This window comes from Plecotus auritus (assembly GCF_963455305.1).
Source record: "Plecotus auritus genome assembly, chromosome: 4".
In the NCBI taxonomy this organism is placed as follows: Eukaryota; Metazoa; Chordata; class Mammalia; order Chiroptera; family Vespertilionidae; genus Plecotus; species Plecotus auritus.
This window is the reverse complement of record NC_137775.1, coordinates 77,918,487-77,938,946: the sequence shown is the minus strand read 5'-3', so window position 1 is coordinate 77,938,946 and position 20,460 is coordinate 77,918,487. Positions and strand designations below refer to the sequence as shown.

The window sequence follows — 20,460 nt, the reverse complement described above, 5'->3', positions numbered from 1 at the left end:
GACAATATTGCAGTTCCCTGCATTCCACTGCTCTTCAGTGATGTAAGCCAGTCCTGATTTTAAGCAGGCGGTGTGTCTTAATTCGTATTCCTTTATTTTTGATTACACAAGAGTCAATTTGTGATTCAGCCCCTGGGTGGTAGTGTTTCTGGATTGACTTCCGGGTCTATCTATGGCCTCTCTAGGCAGTGTTAGAGCCTTCTTTCCCTGTGGCACTCACTACTGGTTTGTGGGAGTGGGCTGCCTCAGAGCTGGGTCTCCGATGGTCACTCCCCGCTCCAATCCCCAGGTTCCAGAAAAACAACTTTCCCCTGCAGTCTCCCAGGGTGTCCCCAACTGGGTGATCCTATGTATTGGGCTTAGTAATCAGAAGCAAGGATTTCAAGAGGAAAAAGCCCAAGTGTGCGCACTCCGTGCATTGTCAACTTTCTGTGCCTTTTTTTGCATATTATTCTCTGTGAATTGTCCATTCTCCTCTATCTTGATAATTCTTTTTCATTTATTATAATTGGGCTCGGGTGATTCCTTCCCTTTCCCCTCTTGTAACATGTTTTTTTCTGTATTAGCTCATTTAGCACCTGTTTTGTAGTGTTTATTTTCTTGCCTGTCCCGCCTACCCCCCATAGATGATTGTGCCCTTATCCTCCCTCCCTAAGGGCATAAATAGTATCTTTTATCTCCATAAATCCAATCCCTAATCATAGTGCCTGTAGTTCATTGCAAGAACTTAGTGAATATGGGCTGAATGGAGTGAGTGAATGAATGATGGGTTCAAGCACTTAATAGTCAGAAAGCTTAACTGAGAGGTATTGGCAGAGGCTGCTCTGGTTTGCATATAGTATTAGTATGTTTACCTGGCATATTATACATTTGGATTCAAGTTAAATTAATACAATATTTTCATTCTCTTTTCCAGTGTCCTCAGATATGCCTAAAGAAACCTATCAAGCCCCTTTATTTACTTTTCTAAATTAAATTTATTGAGGTACCATTGGTTAATAACATTACATAAGTTTCAGGTATATAATTCTATAATATATCATCTATATATCGCATTGTGTGCTCCACACTCAGTCTGGTCTTTCGTCACCATATGTTTGACACCTTTTACTCTCTTCATCCACCCCCACGAGTTTTTGTTTGTTGCTTTCTGTTTTATATCCCACATGAGTGAAATCATATGGTTTTTGTCCTTTCTGGTTTATTTCACTTAACATGATGCTTTCAAGATCCATTCATGTTGTCACAATGAAACATTTTATCATTTTTTATGGCTGAGTACTCTTCTATCATATATATATTACCTCACATCTTTATCAGTCACTCATCAAAGGACACTTGGGTTTCCATGTCCTGGATGTTGTGAATAATGCTGCAGTGAACATATGTGTACTTAGATCTTTACAAATAAGTGTTTTCAAATTTTGTGGAGGGAAAGTGGAGCTTATCTGAAGCCTGAGAATCCACAACTGCGGCACCCCAGGAACAGCTGCGAGCCCCAGAACAACGCTCCCCAACTGGCGCAAGCACACGGGTTCAGAGGAGCTCTACACTCCACCACGGAAAGGTCAGATTTCGCCTGGGATAAGGTGAGGTCTCTGGTCCCGGCGGGAGAGAGGAACGCGCGTTTTGCGGGAGCTGGAGGACCAGGGAAGTCTGTGCCTAGAAAAGTCCGTGGCTGTAGGGGCTGGCGTGATCTGTGATTGTGGAAAGGGGTCCTCAGAGCTGCTAAGAGAAGGGCACTCTAAAAAGCAACCCATTTTGATCTGAAGTGCAGGGACACCCTAAGAATTTCAGGCTGTCCAGACTTACGCGCAGCCCGTGCGCTCCCTTTGTGCCTGGGTTTACTCGCAGTCCTGGAGTTCGCACACTTGGGCTTTTTCCTCTTCAAATCCTTGCTTCTGATTACTAAGCCCAATACATAGGATCACCCAGTTGGGGACACCCTGGGAGACTGCAGGGGAAAGTTGTTTTTCTGGAACCTGGGGATCGGAGCGGGGAGTGACCATCAGAGAGTCAGCTCTGAGGCAGACCACGCCCACAGGCCGGTGGCAGTGCCACAGGGAAAGAAGGCTCTAACACTGCCTAGAGAGGCCATAGATAGACCCGGAAGTCAATCCAGAAACACTGCCACCCAGGGGCTGAATCACAAATTGAATCTTGCGTAATCAAAAATAAAGGAATACGAGAAATTAAGACACACCGCCTGCTTAAAATCAGGACTGGCTTACAACACCGAAGAGCAGTGGATCGCAGGGAACTGCAATACTGTCTGGACTGAGAAACAGGCGTGCCAAACAGAAAAACAGAGGAAGTGAATGACCTTCACTACTTCACATTTTATTTCTACCTTTTATTTTTTTATTTTTTTATTTTTTTTTATTTTCATTTTTTGCATCTTTTAATCAAGAAACATTTTTTTCTTTTTTCATCACTTGATTTTACCTTTTTAATGATTACATTTTTATTTTCAATCCGTATTATTACTACTGCTATTTTATCTTTTTTTTTTTTTTTTTTTTTTTAAAGTGTCATTTTATTTTCTCTTCATTTTATTTTGGGATTAGGGTTCTACATTCTATTTTTTATCTTTCCTTTAGCATCGTTTTACTCTATCTCAACTCTACCTTTAGGCCATCACTCTCTTCCCAACCTCCCCCTTTTCAGTGTCCTGTTTGTCTTACCCTTTTACTGCTTTAGATTTTCCCTATTCTTTCTGTTTACCCCTTGTTAAAATTTCACCCTACTTACATATCTAATCTCTAATCCCCTGCTCCAAGTCCACATACACCTCTCCCTTCGCTGTCTGAGCAATCCATAAACTTGTCCTTCTCTCTGTCCTTTTGTTGTTGTTTGCTTGAATGTAGATTATATCCAATTTTTATGCTGCTTTTGTGAGATTGTTTTGCTTATTCTTCTTTTGTTTATTTTTTTGTTTGTTTTGTGCTTCAGCTTTCCCTTGCCTCAATCCATATTAGTTGGTGTTGTAGTTTGTATTAATCCCCAGGCACTTGTTGCTGGCATTTGCTGGGATTAGTGATTGTTCTATTGGAGTTTTATCCCCAATATATATAGTCTGTTCCCCTTTCTCTCTTAGTCACTTTCTTGTCTCTCTTACTTTTTTTTTTCTCTTTACTTTCCCTTTTCCCAATTTCATTTTCACACTCCTTTTTTCTTTTTTTCTTTCTTTCTTTCTTTTTTCCTCTTCTTCTTTCTCTCCTATCACCTAATTTGCCTTTCTCTGGTGGTCACCTTTATTGGAGGTTATTAATATTGTGAATACATTCCTGTTCAGTGCCTTGTGAGTTGTACCTGGTAGTGCTGTATTTTGTGCCTTTAAATCAACCCAGGAGAGAGAGAACTACATAACCAGACACCCAGAGAAGAGAGACCATGGGGAGACAAAGAAGCAGCCCGCATATGAAAGAAAAGCAGGCATCACCAGAAAAGGAAGTAAACGAAATGGAGGCAAGCAACCTTCCAGAAAAAGAATTCAGAGAAATGGTCATAAGGTGGCTGAAAAGAATGGAAGACAAATTCGACAATATGAGCAAGAACCAAGAGGAAATGAAGAAGAACCAAGAAGAAATGAAAAATGACATCGCTGCTGTAAAGAACTCAATAGAAAGCATCAAGAGTAGACTAGAAGAAGCAGAGGACCGCATCAGTGAGCTAGAAGACAAGATGGAAAAAAATACCCAAGAAAAGCAACTTCTAGAAAAAAAAATTAAAAGGCAGGAGGAGAGTCTAAGGGAACTTTGGGACAACACGAAACAAAACAACATCCGCATAATAGGGGTTCCAGAAGGAAAGGAAGCTGAGCAAGGAATAGAAAACCTCTTTGAAGAAATAATGACAGAAAATTTCCCAGATATAGGGAAGAAAAAACCCACACAAATCCAAGAAGCTCACAGAGTCCCAAGCAAAATGAACCCCAAAAGACCGACGCCAAGGCACATTATAATTAAATTGGCAAACACCAACGACAAAGTAAGAATCTTAAAAGCAGCAAGAGAGAGACAGAAAGTTACATACAAAGGAACCCCCATCAGACTAGCAACTGATTTCTCAACAGAAACTCATCAGGCCAGAAGGGAATGGAATGAAATATTCAAAGTCATGCAAAGGAAGGGGCTGAATCCAAGAATACTGTACCCAGCAAGGCTGTCAATCAAAATTGAAGGTGAAATCAGGAGCTTCACAGACAAAAAAGGACTAAGGGAATTTATTACCACCAAACCAGCAATGCAAGAAATGCTAAAGGGTCTACTGTAAAAAAAAAAAAAAAAGAAAGAAAGAAACAGGAAGCGAAGAAGTAACACAGGGGTAAAGAATAGGAATGGCGACAAATAAGTACCTATCAATAATAACTTTAAATGTAAATGGATTAAATGCCCCAATCAAAAGACATAGGGTAACAGATTGGATAAGAAAACACGACCCATATATCTGCTGTCTACAAGAAACCCACCTCAGAAAAAAAGACGCACACAGACTGAGGGTGAAGGGATGGAAAAAGGTTTTCCAGGCAAATGGAACTGAAAAAAAAGCTGGGGTAGCAATACTTATTTCTGACAAATTAGATCTCAAACTGAAGGACATAACAAGAGATAAGGAAGGCCATTTCATAATACTAAAGGGAGCAATCCAACAAGAAGAAATAACTCTGGTAAACATATATGCACCCAATACAGGAGCACCCAAATACATAAAAAAACTCCTGGAGGATATTAAGGGAGACATTGACAGCAATACAATCATAGTAGGAGACTTTAATACCCCACTATCACCATTGGACAAATCCTCTAAACAAAACATCAGCAAAGAAACATCAATCCTAAATGACTCACTAGACCAGATGGAATTAATTGACATCTTCAGAACATTTCACCCCAAAGCCACAGAATATACATTCTTCTCAAGCGCACATGGGTCATTTTCAAAGATAGACCATATGTTGGGACATAGGCAAAGTCTCTTCAAATTCAAGAAGATAGAAATCATATCAAGCATCTTCTCAGACCACAGTGGCATAAAACTGGAAATCAACTACAATAAAAACAACCCAAAGAAATCAAACACATGGAGACTAAACAGCATGCTATTAAACCATGACTGGGTTACCAGAGAGATCAAAGAAGAAATAAAAAACATCATGACAACAAATGACAATGAAAACACTACAATCCAAAATCTATGGGACACAGCGAAAGCAGTCTTGAGAGGGAAGTTCATAGCTCTACAAGCCTACTGCAAAAAACAAGAAACAGGGGTAATAAATTACCTAACCCAACAACTCAAAGAGTTAGAAAAAGAGCAACAAGAAAAGCCCAGTGTAAGCAGAAGGAAGGAAATAATAAAGATCAGAGCACAGATAAACGACATAGAGACCAAAGAAACAATACAAAAGATCAACAAAACCAAGAGCTGGTCCTTTGAAAGGATAAACAAGATTGATGAACCTCTAGCCAGGCTCACCAAGAAGCAAAGGGAGAGGACCCAAATAAACAAGATCAGAAATGAAAGAGGTGAAATAACAACAGATCCCGCCGAAATACAAAGGATTGTTAAAAAATACTACGAACAACTCTATTCCAACAAACTGGACAACCTGGAGGAAATGGACATATTCCTAGAAAAATATAACCTTCCAAAACTCAATCAGGAAGAATCTAAACAGCTCAACATGCCAGTAACTATGGAAGAAATTGAAGCAGTCATCAAAGAGCTTCCGGCAAACAAAAGCCCGGGGCCAGACGGCTTCACAGGAGAGTTCTACCAAACATTCAAGGAAGAACTAAAACCTATCCTCCTCAGACTATTCCAAAAAATTCAAGAGGAAGGAACACTTCCAAGCTCCTTCTATGAAGCCAGCATCACCCTAATACCAAAACCAGATAAAGACAACACAATGAAGGAGAATTACAGGCCAATATCCCTCATGAATGTAGATGCCAAAATCCTCAATAAAATTCTAGCAAATAGGATCCAGCAGTACATCAGAAAGATCATACACCATGACCAAGTAGGATTTATCCCAGGAATGCAAGGATGGTTCAATATCCGCAAATCAATAAATGTGATACATCACATAAACAAATTGAGAGATAAAAATCACATAGTCATATCAATTGATGCAGAAAAAGCATTTGACAAAATCCAACACCCTTTCTTGATAAAAACTCTCAACAAGGTGGGAATAGAAGGATCATACCTCAACATCATAAAAGCTATATATGATAAACCCACAGCTAACATCATACTCAATGGGCAAAAACTAAAACCATTTCCCCTAAGAACAGGAACAAGACAGGGATGCCCACTCTCACCACTCCTGTTTGACATAGTACTGGAAGTATTAGCCACTGCAATTAGACAAGAAGAAGAAATAAAAGGCATCCAAATTGGAAAAGAAGAAGTAAAGCTGTCCTTATTTGCAGATGACATGATATTGTACATAAAAAACCCAAAAGACTCCATCAAAAAACTAACAGACTTAATAAATGAATTCGGCAATGTAGCAGGATACAAAATTAACACCAAGAAATCTATGGCATTTCTATACACCAACAATGAACTTACAGAAAGAGAGACTAAAAAAGCAATCCCATTTTCCATCGCACCAAAAAAATTAAGATACTTAGGAATAAACCTAACCAAGGAGGTAAAAGACCTATATGCGGAAAACTACAGGACACTGAAAAAAGAGATAGAGGAAGATGTAAACAGATGGAAGAACATACCATGTTCATGGATTGGTAGAATCAACATCATTAAAATGTCCATACTACCCAAAGCAATCTATAGATTCAATGCACTCCCCATTAAAATACCAACGGCGTATTTCACAGACCTAGAAAGAACTCTCCAAAAATTCATCTGGAATAAAAAAAGACCCCGAATAGCCACAGCAATCCTGAGAAAGAAGAATAAAGTAGGAGGGATCTCAATACCAGATTTCAAGCTGTATTACAAAGCCACTGTCATCAAAACAGCCTGGTACTGGCACAAGAACAGACATATAGATCAATGGAACAGAATAGAGAATCCAGATATCGACCCAAACCAATATGCGCATTTAATATTTGACAAAGGAGGCATGAGCATACAATGGAGTCAAGACAGTCTCTTTAATAAATGGTGTTGGGAAAATTGGACAGATACATGCAAAAAAATGAAACTAGATCACCAACTTACACCATACACAAAAATTAACTCAAAATGGGTACAGGACTTAAATATAAGACGGGAAACCATAAAAATACTAGAGGAATCCACAGGCAGCAAAATCTCAGACATATGCCAAAAGAACTTTTTCAGTGATACTGCCCCTAGGGTAATGGAAGCCAAACAGAAAATAAACAAATGGGACTACATCAAAATAAAAAGCTTTTGCACAGCAAAAGAAACCATCAACAAAACAACAAGAAACCCCACTGTATGGGAGAACATATTTGCAAATGGTATCACTGATAAAGGTTTAATTTCCAACATCTACAGGCAGCTTATACAACTTAATAAAAGGAAGATAAATGATCCAATAAAAAAATGGGCAACGGACCTAAATAGAAGCTTTTCGAAAGAAGACAGAAGGAAGGCCAAGAGACACATGAAAACATGCTCAAAGTCACTAATTATCCGAGAGATGCAAATCAAAACGACAATGCGATACCATCTCACACCTGTCAGAATGGCTATCATCAACAAATCAACAAACGACAAGTGTTGGCGAGGATGCGGAGAAAAAGGAACCCTCGTGCACTGCTGGTGGGAATGCAGACTGGTGCAGCCACTGTGGAGAACAGTATGGAGTTTCCTCAAAAAACTGAAAATGGAACTCCCATTTGACCCAGTAATCCCACTCCTAGGAATATATCCTAAGAAACCAGAAACACCAATCAGAAAGGATATATGCACCCCTATGTTCATAGCAGCACAATTTACAATAGCTAAGATTTGGAAACAGCCTAAATGCCCATCAGCAGATGACTGGATCAGAAAACTATGGTACATCTACACAATGGAATACTATGCTGCCGTAAAAAAGAAGGAATTACTACCATTTGTAGGCACTTGGATGGAATTAGAGAACATTATGCTAAGTGAAATAAGCCAGTCAATGAAAGAAAAATACCACATGATCCCACTCATTTGGGGATAATGAAAAACATTATAAACTGATGAACAAAAAGATAGTTACAGAGGCAGTAAAGCATCAAACAGACTGTCAAATTACAGTGGTAAGGTTAGGGAGAGGTGGGGGAAATAAGAGAACAACTGAAGGACTTATATGCATGTATATAAGAGTAACCAACGGATGCAAAACATTGGGGGGTGAGGGCATATATGGGAGTGGGGTGGGGGTCGGGGGCAATGATAAGATATGTACACATATAATACCTTAATAAAAATTTGAAAAAAAAAAAAAATTTTGTGGAGAGATGCCCGAAAGAGGATTGCTGGCTTATATGGTAGCTCTATTAAATTTTGAGGAACTTCCATACTGTTTTCATAGAGGCTACACAAATTTACATTCCCACCAGTAGTGTACGAGGGTTCCCTTCTCTCTACATCCTCTCCAACACTTGTTATTTCTAGTCTTACTAATAATAGCCAATGTAATAGGGGTGAGGTGGTATTTCATTGTGGTTTTGATTCGAGTTTCCCTTATAGCTAATGAAGTTGAGCAACTTTGCATATACCTGTTGGCCATCTGTATGTCTTCTTAGGAAGTGTCTGTTCAGATCCTTCTGCCCATTTTTACTTGGATTGTTTGTTGTTAAGTTGTATGAGTTCTTTGTATATTCTGTATATTAGCCCCATATGGGAGGTATCATTTGCAAATATCTTCTGCTTGCTTGGTGGTCTTTTTATTTTCTTAATGGTTTCTTTTGCTGTGCAGAAGCTTTTTAGTTTGGTATGATTCCATTCATTTATTTTTGCTTTTACTTCCCTTGCTTTTAAGGTCAAGTTCACAAAAACTCCTCTGAGACCAATATATTGTTCTTGGCTGGTGATTTCTCTTTTTCAATATTTGATTAGACTCCAAGCCTGTAAGGTTTCTGCTGAAAAATCTGATGATAATATAATGGGGTTTCCTTTATAATTTATAGTCCTCTTTTCTCTGGCTGCCTTGAGAATTCTTTCGTTGTCATTTACTTTTGACAGTTTTAATATAATATGTCTTAGAGAAGGTCTTTTTGCATTGCATTAATGAGGTATTCTGTTAGCTTTTTGGATTCAAGTGTCCAGCTCTCTCCACAGGTTTGGGACATTCCCATTATTTGTTTGTATAGGCTCTCTGTCCCCTCTCCCTCTGTTCTTATATTGGTCTTTCTAATGGAGTCAGATATTTCTCATAGAGTCTTTCATTTTTTAACTCTCAAGTCTCTCTGTTCTTCCACCTAAGTCATTTCTAGATTTCTGTCTTCAAAATCACTAATTCTGTCTTTCATCTGGTCTGTTCTGTTTCCTAAGCTCTCCAATTCATTCTTCATCTCTTGTATTGAGTTTTTCAGCTCTAGAATTTTTCTTTACAACTTCAATCTCTTTGATAAGAGAGAAAGTACTTCTTTTGTTCATTGAACTGATTTGCTGAGTTTTCTTATATCTTACTAGAGGCCCGGTGCACAAAATTCATGCACGGGGGTAGGGGGTGCAGGGTTGTCCCCTCAGCCCCAGCCTGCACTCTCTCCAATCCGGGACCCCTCAGGGGATGTCCGACTGCCAGTTTAGGCCCGGGCCTAAACTGGCAGTCGGACATCCCTCTCACAATCCAGGACCACTGGCTCCCAATTGCTCACCTGCCTGCCTGCCTGATCACCCCCAACTGCCCCCCCACTGCTGGCCTGGTCACCCCCAACTGCCCCCCCACCACCAGCATGGTCGCCCCTAACTGTCCCTTCTGCTGGCCTGCTCACCCCTAACTGCCCCCCCCCCCACGCAGCCTGCTGTTTGGTCAGTTGGTTGCCCCCCTCCCCCCGCCAGCCTGGTTGCCCCACACAGCCCTCTGCTTAGTCGTTTGGTCATTCCTCACTAAGCCCCCTGCCAGCCTGGTCGCCCCACACAGCCCTCAGCTCAGTCGTTTGGTCGGCCCTCACTAAGCCCCCTGCCGGCCTAGTTGCCCCACGCAGCCCGCTGCTCAGTCGTTTGGTCAGCCCTCACTAACCCCCCTGCCGGCCTGGTCGCCCCAGGCAGCCTGTTCGGTTGTTTTGGTTGCAACAGTCGCTTAGTCTTTTATATTTATATATAGATAGATAGATTTTAGTTCTTTTTAAAACTGCAATCTTGAATTCTCTGTCATTTAAGTCACAGTGTTCTATGCTTTTGTTTTCCATGGACCTCATTTTCTTTCTGAGTTACCATGTTACTTTGGTTGTTCGTGGTACTTGATGGGTTATTTCTCTGTCTGGGTATTTGGGAATTGAAATCATTTAGGTACTGTTTTGGTGTTGACAATTTAGCAGGTTGATAAGTAGAGGTCTTTTGTTTTTCAGTAGATAATGTGATAGCACAAGTCTTTGTTTTCTCTTATCTGCACTACTGGGACATCCAGGGTTTCAGAGGGGCTGTGTTGTCCTAGCTGTGGAAAGTGCCCCATATTCCCCAAGGAGGTGGGTGTCTACTCTGTGACTGGTTGTCTACGTCTCAGGGCACCACCCCCATGTGGGTTGGTAGGCCATAGGGCTCTGGGCCTGTGAGTTCCTGTTGCTGCTTTCCTGTAATCAGAGGCTGCCAGCTGTGCTGTACTCAGTATGGGAGGTGTCCCAGCTGCCTCTACTGGGTTCTGCTGCAATGTGTGAGGGAGGATTGTGGGCAAGGGTTTGGGGAGGTTGTACATCCGTGGTTTTTACTGCTGGGTTTAGCCACAGTGAGCACCAGCCACTCAGGTGGGAATGTTCCTTCAGCCCATTTGGTCCTCTCTAGGCTGTCCGTGATGGCTGTCACCCCACACCTCCACTGCTATTGTGTCAGCTAGAGGCCAGCCCCTAATGGGAGAGTGGGGCCGGGGGTCTGCACTTTTGCGTCATCAAGCCCTTTTAAAACCTTGTGAAAGAGCTAAGTTTGTGATCTTTTCCCCCCTGTGGTGCTACATCAAAAAAGAAAAAGAAATAAAAAGCAACTGTCTAATTGCAAAGCTTCTAGTAAAAGTGTTCTAAGACTGATTGAAGCCGAAGCTGCTCTGGCGAGGAGAGACATTTACTTTATCACTCAGTAAACGTTTACCGAGCACTCAACATGTCACTGAGTTTTCTGTATGTTCACATCGGAAGTAAAAAGATGATTAAAACACTGTTTTAGAGCTTTTAGCCTACTGGAGTAAAAAAGGCATAATTAACTACAGTTAGGTATGATAATTGCTTTAATAAAAATATATTCTAGGTGCTAGTTGTAGATTCAGAGGAGAAAGATTTGCTGGGGGTGGGGAGGGGTGTGACATCGGGGATGTTTCTTGTAAGAAGTGAACTTGGAATTGGGTTACAAAGTTGAGTGGGGGTTTCCCCAATAGAGGGAAGTGAGGCTTATCACACAAAGGGAATAGCATTCACTCAGCATCAGCAAATAACAATTGGATGATGACTGTACTGCAGTTACTGCTCCAGACACTGGGAGTACAGTGATGAAGGAAACTAACAAGACCCCTCTTCATGGAGCTGACATTCCAGTGGGGGAGACAGACAAGTTAGTGTGGTGAGAGGAAACTAGACAAGATAAGGGAAAAGAGCGAGACTTGGGGAGGTGAGCCTGTTTAGGTGAGGTTGTCAGGGTGTGTCTTGAGGAATCCTAGTCCTGGGAGATGTATGAAAACAGGTTCTGGGGACAAATTAGTTGAGAAATTCCACCCCAATTAAGTCTTGCCATAAAGAAATTGAGATAATTTGGATTAAACCAAATCAAACAATGCATTAGACTAGAAAGCCCACTAGTTCATCACTGGGGTTTTGTGAGCTAAGGAGACTGTGGGAGAAGGTGGTCTAGCATGCAAGGATTCTGTGGCCAGATGAGGATGGCTGTTTGAAGAGTTGGTGCCCCACCCCAATGCAGGGAGCCCCCTTCTCCAGGGGGAGCCAGCACTGCCAGGATTCGGTTTTGATTTTAGAAAAGTTACTATGGCAGCAGTTTGGAAGCTGTCTTGAGTAAGGAAAGACTAAATTGAGAATCTTTGTGATAAGAGAATGATGAGAGTCTGAACACTGGAGAGGAAAAGATAGGTTTTAAAGGGATTTGGAGGTAGAATCAATTCAGCCAGATAACTGTTTATAGACAATGAAGAATGTGTCAGAAAAGTTCTTGGCATGTAATGTTTGAGGCGAATGAAAGTTTATCTTCAAGAGAAGGAAACTTGCCCCTGATCTGCCAACAAATGAAGGTCACAGCAAGGTCACAGCAGAGTTGTAAGGCAGCACCGGATAAACTATGCTGAGTGTGTGAGAAACAGAAGCAATGTGTTTTCAAGTGTTCCAGACTTGGCATGTCTCTCACGTTTTCTTCCATCTTTGAAATAAGGAAGGTTAGAAATGAAGTGGGGGAAAAATAGACATGGTCTACATTTGAAAGGTTGTGCTTTTTAGGAAGAAACAAGCTTACAAGCCAGTCAGAGAAAGATAAATATCACATGATCTCACTCATTTATGGAATATAATGAACAACATAAACTGATGAACAAAAACAGATCCAGAGACAGAGAAGCATGTATCAGACCATCAAACCTCAGAGGGAAGGTAGGGGAGGGTGGGGGGAAGGGGGAGAGATCAACCAAAGGACTTGTATGCATGCATATAAGCCTAACCAATGGACACAGACAACAGGTGGGTGAGGGCATGAGTGGGGGTGGGGTGGGGGGGCAATGGGGAGATAAGGACACATATGTAATACCTTAATAAATAAAGAAAATAGAAAAAAAATTTAAATGTAAAAAAAAAAAAAGCTTATTATCACTTTTAAATAAGACAGAATATGACCTTGAATTAGAGATAGAGTAATTGCATGTCTAATTGTGAGCAGGGCACACCTAGCTGTATGGAACTCGACTCAGTGAAGCCAAGGACTAGCAGGTGGCTGCATTCTACTGCCAGCTACATGCAGCTGCCAGGGCATCATCTGGACCTCACTGGCAGGAACTGAGACAGAGAGGAATTTGCAGATGGCAGGGAATATTAGAATAGGAAGAAAGAAGGAAGTGTGGCTCAAAATTATAAATGAAATCTATATTTCTATTTTATGTATGTGTGTGTGTAAAAATAAATATAGCATCCCCACCAGTGTATTGTATCACATGTTCATCAGCTAGCTATGACCTATCACCAATCAAGTGAGGAAAATATCACCTTATTTGTTCTTTGTTCTTCCCTGGCAAAGAAATCTTGGTTAGTCACTTTATTAGAATTCAAACCAAACTGTACTTTGCCTTGAGGATGAAATAGTAGATGAGTGTAATTAATGCTTTAACCAAACTTAGCAAATACAAATATGATGAATGTTTTCTTGTAAAAATGACAAACTAGTGTTTAAAAAAAACAGGTCTGGCACAGCCAGGTTTGCTCAGTGGTTAGAGTGTCAGCCCGCAGACTGAAGGCTCGTGGGTTTGATTCTGGACTAGGGCACATACCTGGGTTGCAGGCTCAACCCCCAGTCCCCAGTCAGGGCCCAGTGGGAGGCAACCAATGGATGTGTCTCTCCCCCTCCATTCCATTCTAAAAATCAATGGGAAAAATATCCTCAGGTGAGGATTAACAACAGTAAAAAAACAGGTCTTATATTCCTCTTGGTGGACTTTAGTCAACTGATAAAAAGAATATTAAAAATATATAGAGAAAAAGTCACTACACTTAATTTTTCTCATCCTTTTGATTACTGATGAACTAGATTACAATAAATGAGTTGTTATGGCTGACACTTTGTACTTTAGTCTGGAAATATTGGCATTGAAAACCAAAGTTCAAATTGTCATTTGATATTCTTAGATCTTCCTAGAAATATGTTCTTTAAATAATAATCTTGTGTTTCAAATACACCTTTATGTGGGATAATTGTTCAAATTGTTTGATTATATATATACTAGAGACCTGGTGCATGAAATTCGTGTATGGGGGGGCGGTCCTTCAGCCCTGCTTGCGCCCTCTAACAATCTGGTACTGCTGGCTCCTAACCACTTGCCTGCTGGCCTGCTTGATTGCCCCTAACCACTCTGCTTGCCTGCCTGATCACCCCTAACTACTCGCCTGCCTGCCTGATCGCCCCAACTGTTCGCCTGCCTGCCTGATCGCCCCTAACTGCCTCTGCCTGCCTGCCTCATTGCCCCTCATATTACACTTTTATTATCATAGATTTTTTAGGCAGAATTAGGAAACTTCTAGCCTAGGCATCAGAATTGGCATTTGATTTGGTTTCCTCAGAGAGCTGTTCATTTGGTATGAATGCCATATACAAGCAGAACTCGTGGTGCGCTCTGGCTCTTCTAGATGGATATGAAAACTAGGGAGTCTGTGCCATTGTGAGCTGGGGGTTACATTTATGTTGACAGGCCATATAAATAGTAGGTTGTAGACTCCATTTTATTTACCTATTTTTCTAGCTTTGCACATTTTTCTTTCACCTGGTTTTTTTATCTTCCTGTTTGCTTCCTTTTGTCTCCTTGCATTTCTATCAATGAGTTTTCCCTTGGTGTGGTATGGGTTTCTCTCACCCATTTTGTTTCTGACCCTCACTCTGGACAGTCACTGCTGGCTGGAACCCAGCCTGGGGGAACTATCCCTTTAAGAAGGGCAAAGGCAGTGTGTGAAGATGGAGGTCGCACCCTTCACAAGTTGTGTGGGCAAAACTAATACAATCAGAAAATACTGTCACCTGACTACATCTTCATTCTGGCTTCTCTACAGAATTTTTTTTTTTTCTTAAAAAATGATAACGTCATACTTAACACAAAATATATAAAAAAGTACAATATGAACTAACTCCTTCCCTTTTAACCCCTGTAAAGCATACTTTTTTATATCACATGATCTCACTCATTTGTGGGATATAATGAACAACATAAACAGATAACAAAATAGAACCAGAGACATAGAAGCATCAAACAGACTGTACAACCTATGAGGGAAGATGGGGAGTGAGGGGGTAAGAGAGCAACCAAAGGACTTGTATGCATGCATATGAGCAAAACCAATGGACACAGACAGTAGGGGTGTGAGGGCTTGTGCTTGGGGGAGGGGGTGGCAGGGGAGAGGTCAATGGGGGGAAAAAGGAGACTCATGTAATACTTTAAACAATAAAAAAAAAGATAGTTTGAAAAAATAGTTAGGTAAGTTCAAAATGAGCACATTGTAAAATATTACCACACCCAACATTTTCTTGAGAAAACATCAAAGAAACATTTCAGTTTCAAAGAAAACATACCACTTTTGGTTAGATCTTCATCTATCTCAGGTACACAGTAGTATGGTTATAAGTCAATCCTATCTGTCCACATCCCTGGGATGTGGACTTTTTTGTTAAAACTTAGCACTTTAGCCCTGGTCAGTGTGCTTAGTACAGTGGTCGGCAAACTCATTAGTCAACAGAGCCAAATATCAACAGTACAACGATTGAAATTTCTTTTGAGAGCCAAATTTTTTAAACTTCTTCTAATGCCACTTCTTCAAAATAGACTCGTCCAGGCTGTGGTATTTTGTGGAAGAGCCACACTCAAGGGGCCAAAGAGCCGCATGTGGCTTGCGAGCCGCGGTTTACCGACCACTGGCTTAGTGGTTAGAGTGTCAGCCTGAGCACCAAAGGGTTACGGGTTCGATTCCCAGTCAAGGGCATGTACCTGGGTTGCGAGTTCCCTCCCTACCCCCAGTTGGGGCATGTGCAGGAGGCAACCAGTGTGTCTCTTCTCCCCCACCTCCCACTCTCTCTGCAAAGCAATGGAAAAATTATTCTCAGGTGAGGATTAAAAAAGGAACACAAAAACAAACAAAAAAACTTAGCACTTTAAAAAAAGGTTATTTGAATTATGACTAAACAAGAAATTTAAATTCTAAATGAGACCAACTATTCCTAAGAGCCCGAATTTCAGGCAGTAGGGTAAGGATGGCTCAGCAATCCTAACCATCGTGCATTTCAGTCGTCACTGCAAAACCAGGAAGGGTGCGTGAAACATGTTGTAGAGAATTTAGCTTTTGTCCCCAAATTCTATTTCACAGATTCTCCCTCAGGCATCTGTCCTTCTTAGATTTTAGTGTTTCTTTGCCATGTTTCTGTGTTTGCTCTTACTTCACCAACTGAATGTTAGTACCTGGCTCACACCTCAATTCTCCTTTCCCATCCTTTGATTTTAGGTTGGCATTTCCTGCCTTGGAGTCATCCAACCTGGCAGCAGATTGCACTAGCACCATTCTCAAAATAGGCATGCCTGTAGAATACCTTAGTCTAGTGCAGCCGTGGGCAAACTACGGCCCGCGGGCCGGATCCGGCTGTTCTATCCGGTTCTCTTGCTCTCCCCTCTGCTCCTTTATATTAGTTCACACAAACACTCCATCCATGCTTTTGTTCCGGCCCTCTGGTCCAGTTTAAGAACCCATTGTGGCCCTCGAGTCAAAAAGTTTGCCCACCCCTGGTCTAGTGTTTGCCAGTGATGTTTGTATCAGAAAAAGCTAAGAAAATAAGGAGCAGAAAGAGCCTCAAGTTGTATTCCATGTATAAATGTGAAAATTCTGAAATCAGCAGAAGGGATGTGCATCTAAAATGCTGGTGACATAAGGGGTGTCATGCTCATATATAACTGCTTAAGAAGCATCTGTTAATCATATTGCTTAGTGACTAGTAAATGCTATTTTTGGTCTTTTACATTTATTTTACACTAGAGGCCCAGTGACAACATTCATGCACTGAGTGGGGGGGGGGGGAGGGGCAGGCCTAAACCAGCAGGCGGACATCCCCCGAGGGTTCCTTAGTGCTACAGTGGAGGCGGGAGAAGCTCCTGCCACTGCTGCTGCTCTTACCAGCTGTGAGCCTGGCCTCTGGCTGAGTGGCTCTCCCCCTGTGGGAGCACACTGACCACCAGGGGGCAGCTCCTGTGTTGAGTGTCTGCTCTTCTGGTGGTCAGTGAGCGTCATAGCGACCGGTTGTTTCGCCATTCAGTCGATTTGCATATTAGCCTTTTATTATATAGGATGACACATTGTTATTTTACTGAGTTTTAAAACTAGTTAGTTCTATTTAGGAAATCAGTCTGGAAGGGGAGGGATTAAATGACAGGTAATGCCTTATGCCAAAACACTGGGGATCAGGTACCTGTTGAGCATCTTCATGTAGAAAAGCTAGTTTAAAAAAACAGTTTATGGTCATTAAGTAGGAAATGCTTCCATCTCCAAATCCACTTCTCACCATCACAACTGTTACCATCCTGACCCCAGCCTCCATCATCTATTCCCTGGATTTCTGTAATTATCTGTTTCCTTCACTCTTGTAGTCTGTGCTTAACACTGAAGGAAGCATATTCCTGTTAAAAATGGAAGTCAGTGAATGCCACTCCTGTGCTTAGAACACTGCATGCAGTAGCTCCCCGTTTTACTCAGAGAGAAGCCAACCTTCATTCATTGGTCTACAAGACCCGTCTCTTTTCCTATATCTCTGTGATATCTATAATAATAAAAGCATAATATGCTAATTAGACCGGACAGCCAGATGACCTTCCAGATGACCACACTATGACACCCACTGGTGCCAGGCCAGCCAAGGCAGGTGCAATGCGATTGGTTGGGGGCCCAGCCATCACCCCATTATTGCCCTGCAGAGGGAGGCCCAGGCCACTGGCCAGCAGGGTGATTGATCAATTGGGGGGGGCTCCATGATCACCCCAAAGAGGGAGGCCCAGGCCACTGACCAGCAGGCTGCAGCGGGTGGGCGGGGCCTCCCTCTGTGGGGGCGATCCATCGCGGAGCCCCGGCTGGGTGGGCAGGGCCCACCTCTTTGGGGTGATCAATCACAGGGTTCCCAGACTGTGAGAGGGCATAGGCCGGGCTGAGAGACACCCTCCCTCCCCCCAGTGCATGTATTTTGTGCACCGGGCCTCTAGTAGATTATAATGTGAAATCAAAGTATATATTTTTTTATTAGTTGTTGGATTCTTTTGAGTAATGTTGCACATTTTCTACCTTCATTTTAAAACATGTATTTTATGTTCTTCTTTAGGAAAACAGGGTAAGTTGCATATGATTTTTTCTTTTTTTAATTTTCAGACAGGAAGGGAGAGGAGAGAGAGAGAAACATCAATGAGAGAAAATCATTGACTAGCTGCTTCCTGCACACTCTGAGGCTGCAACCGGGCATGTGCCCTGACCAGGAATTAAACTGTGACCCACTAGTTCATAGGTCAATGTTCAACCACTCAGCCACACTGGCCAGGCTGCATATGACTTTTTAATTTTTAATTCTTTAATAAATGGCCCTTACTGGACAAACAGACACTCCTATTTTTAAGAGGATATATTTCTTCATCTCTAAAATGCAGATAATACCTACCAATAACACCTGGTCACCTCAGAGCAGTCCTTCTCTTGAATTTCTCCCATTAGCTTATTAATGTCTCCATATCTTCATTACTTAGTATACCCTAGCTCCTCTCATTAGGCCTAAATGTATCTTTCTTTGAAACCCTCATTTCTGCCCACTATACCTTTACATATGTACAGGAACTTTTATCCACTCAAATATGATGTGACATGATCAGTAAAGTTGTCTAAGGATAGATTGTTAAATGACGTATTTGTGGATTTGCAAGAAAAATTCATCCTGGAAAGATCATCAAAAGAGGCAAAGTAAATGATGTATTTGTTAATGAAGAACCTACTCAGAGTGGGGTGTGGTGGGAGGATTGTTATGTGATTAATCTAAATTTTTCTGATGGAACCTAAAATTTCAAGACACGTAAATCTGCTTTTCTCACATGTAATGGCTTATATGTCAGTTTTCCTTAATAACTTTTTTACATATTTGCATATTACCCAACTAATATTTTTATTGTTTCTTTTAAGTATTTTTAGCATGCTTCCCTATGTATATAAGTTACACATTTACTTTCTAAGGAAGCTATTTAAATATATAATTCATATTATATATCAAGAAATATATATATATATATATCCTATCTAATAAGAGTAATATGCAAATTGACCATCACTCCAACACAAGATGGCCACCACAGGAGGGCAGTTGGGAGGGACCAGGCCTGCAAGGGAGGGCAGTTGTGGGCGATCAGGCCAGCAGGGGAGGGAAGTTGGGGGTGACCGGGCCTGCAAGGAAGGGCAGTTGGGGGGGACCCAGGCCTGCAGGGGAGGGCAGTTAGGGGCAATCAGGCTGGCAGGAGATCAGTTAGGCATCAATCAGGCTGGCAGGGGAGTGGTTAGAGGCAATCAGGAAGGCAGGCAGGTGAGCAGTTAGGAATCAGCAGTCCTGGATTGTGAGAGGGATGTCTGACTGCCCGTTGTCCCAGATTGGAGAGGGTGCAGGCTGGGCTGAGGGACACCCCCCCCCCCCCCCATGCACGAATTTCGTGCACCAGGCCTCTAGTATGTATGTATGTGTGTGATGTTGGAGTCATTGTTTTGTTTTTATGTAAAAGTAACATATACCACAGAGCTATTTGCTTATTTCTGTGAAGTCCTTTCCTTTTCAGGTAATTTGTGCCATCATTTCAACTTAACTTTATGCTGTGTCTTTGCTTCTCCAAAATTTTAATTCACAGAAATTCATATATGTATTGGTATCGTTGATGTTTGCCAATAACCAATTACAAGTTCAATTTGAATTATCTATGTGTAAAAACATTGGCTAAAGTGAGCTCAGAATGTTAGAATTATTTGGAAAACTTTGTGACTTTTTTCACTTTATTTTTCATTTTGCTCTAATAATTCACAAAAAGTGGGTAGGTCAGCTAAACAGACATGCAGGATCCGGGGTGCTATGATTGGTTGGCATTTCATATGGGATTTAATTACAAGATGACCTGAAATTCAGAAATGTAATCTATAAGACACTCAGAGAAAAACAATTTTTTAAGTACACTCTTGTCAGTGTTGTAGGATGGCCATTCTGCAACTGTAATTTGTCAAAAGATGTAAGCTATATTCAATAATGACAACAGTAGGAATTTGAGATTTGATGTGCATTTCTTTTTGTCATAGGAAAGTCAGCCTTTTGAAAAGGGATAGAAATTCACATTTCTCCAGAATGATATTTCCCTTCATTTGAAGCTGTCTCTTAATTCCAGTATTTCATGGTGTTTGATAAAAATATGTATATTTGGCCAGTTAATTTGGTGGAGGAAGTGGTGAAACTTTACTAATTTCAACTGGCATTGCACTCTGCTGATAAGAATGGGAGTTTGCACCATTCTGAGGAGATTACATGAAGTAGACTTGCAAAGCAAATTGTATTTACAAAAGATAGGATGATGTTCCTAATAGGTGTTCAGAATAG

General features: G+C 41.3%; 1 protein-coding gene across 2 annotated transcripts in view; it reads left to right on the top strand.

Annotated features, from left to right (window-relative positions):
* The window catches only part of PRIM2 (DNA primase subunit 2), a 369,636-nt gene that overhangs the window by 289,960 nt on the left and 59,216 nt on the right, over positions 1 to 20,460 (top strand). The gene's annotated exons all lie outside the window — the stretch shown is intronic.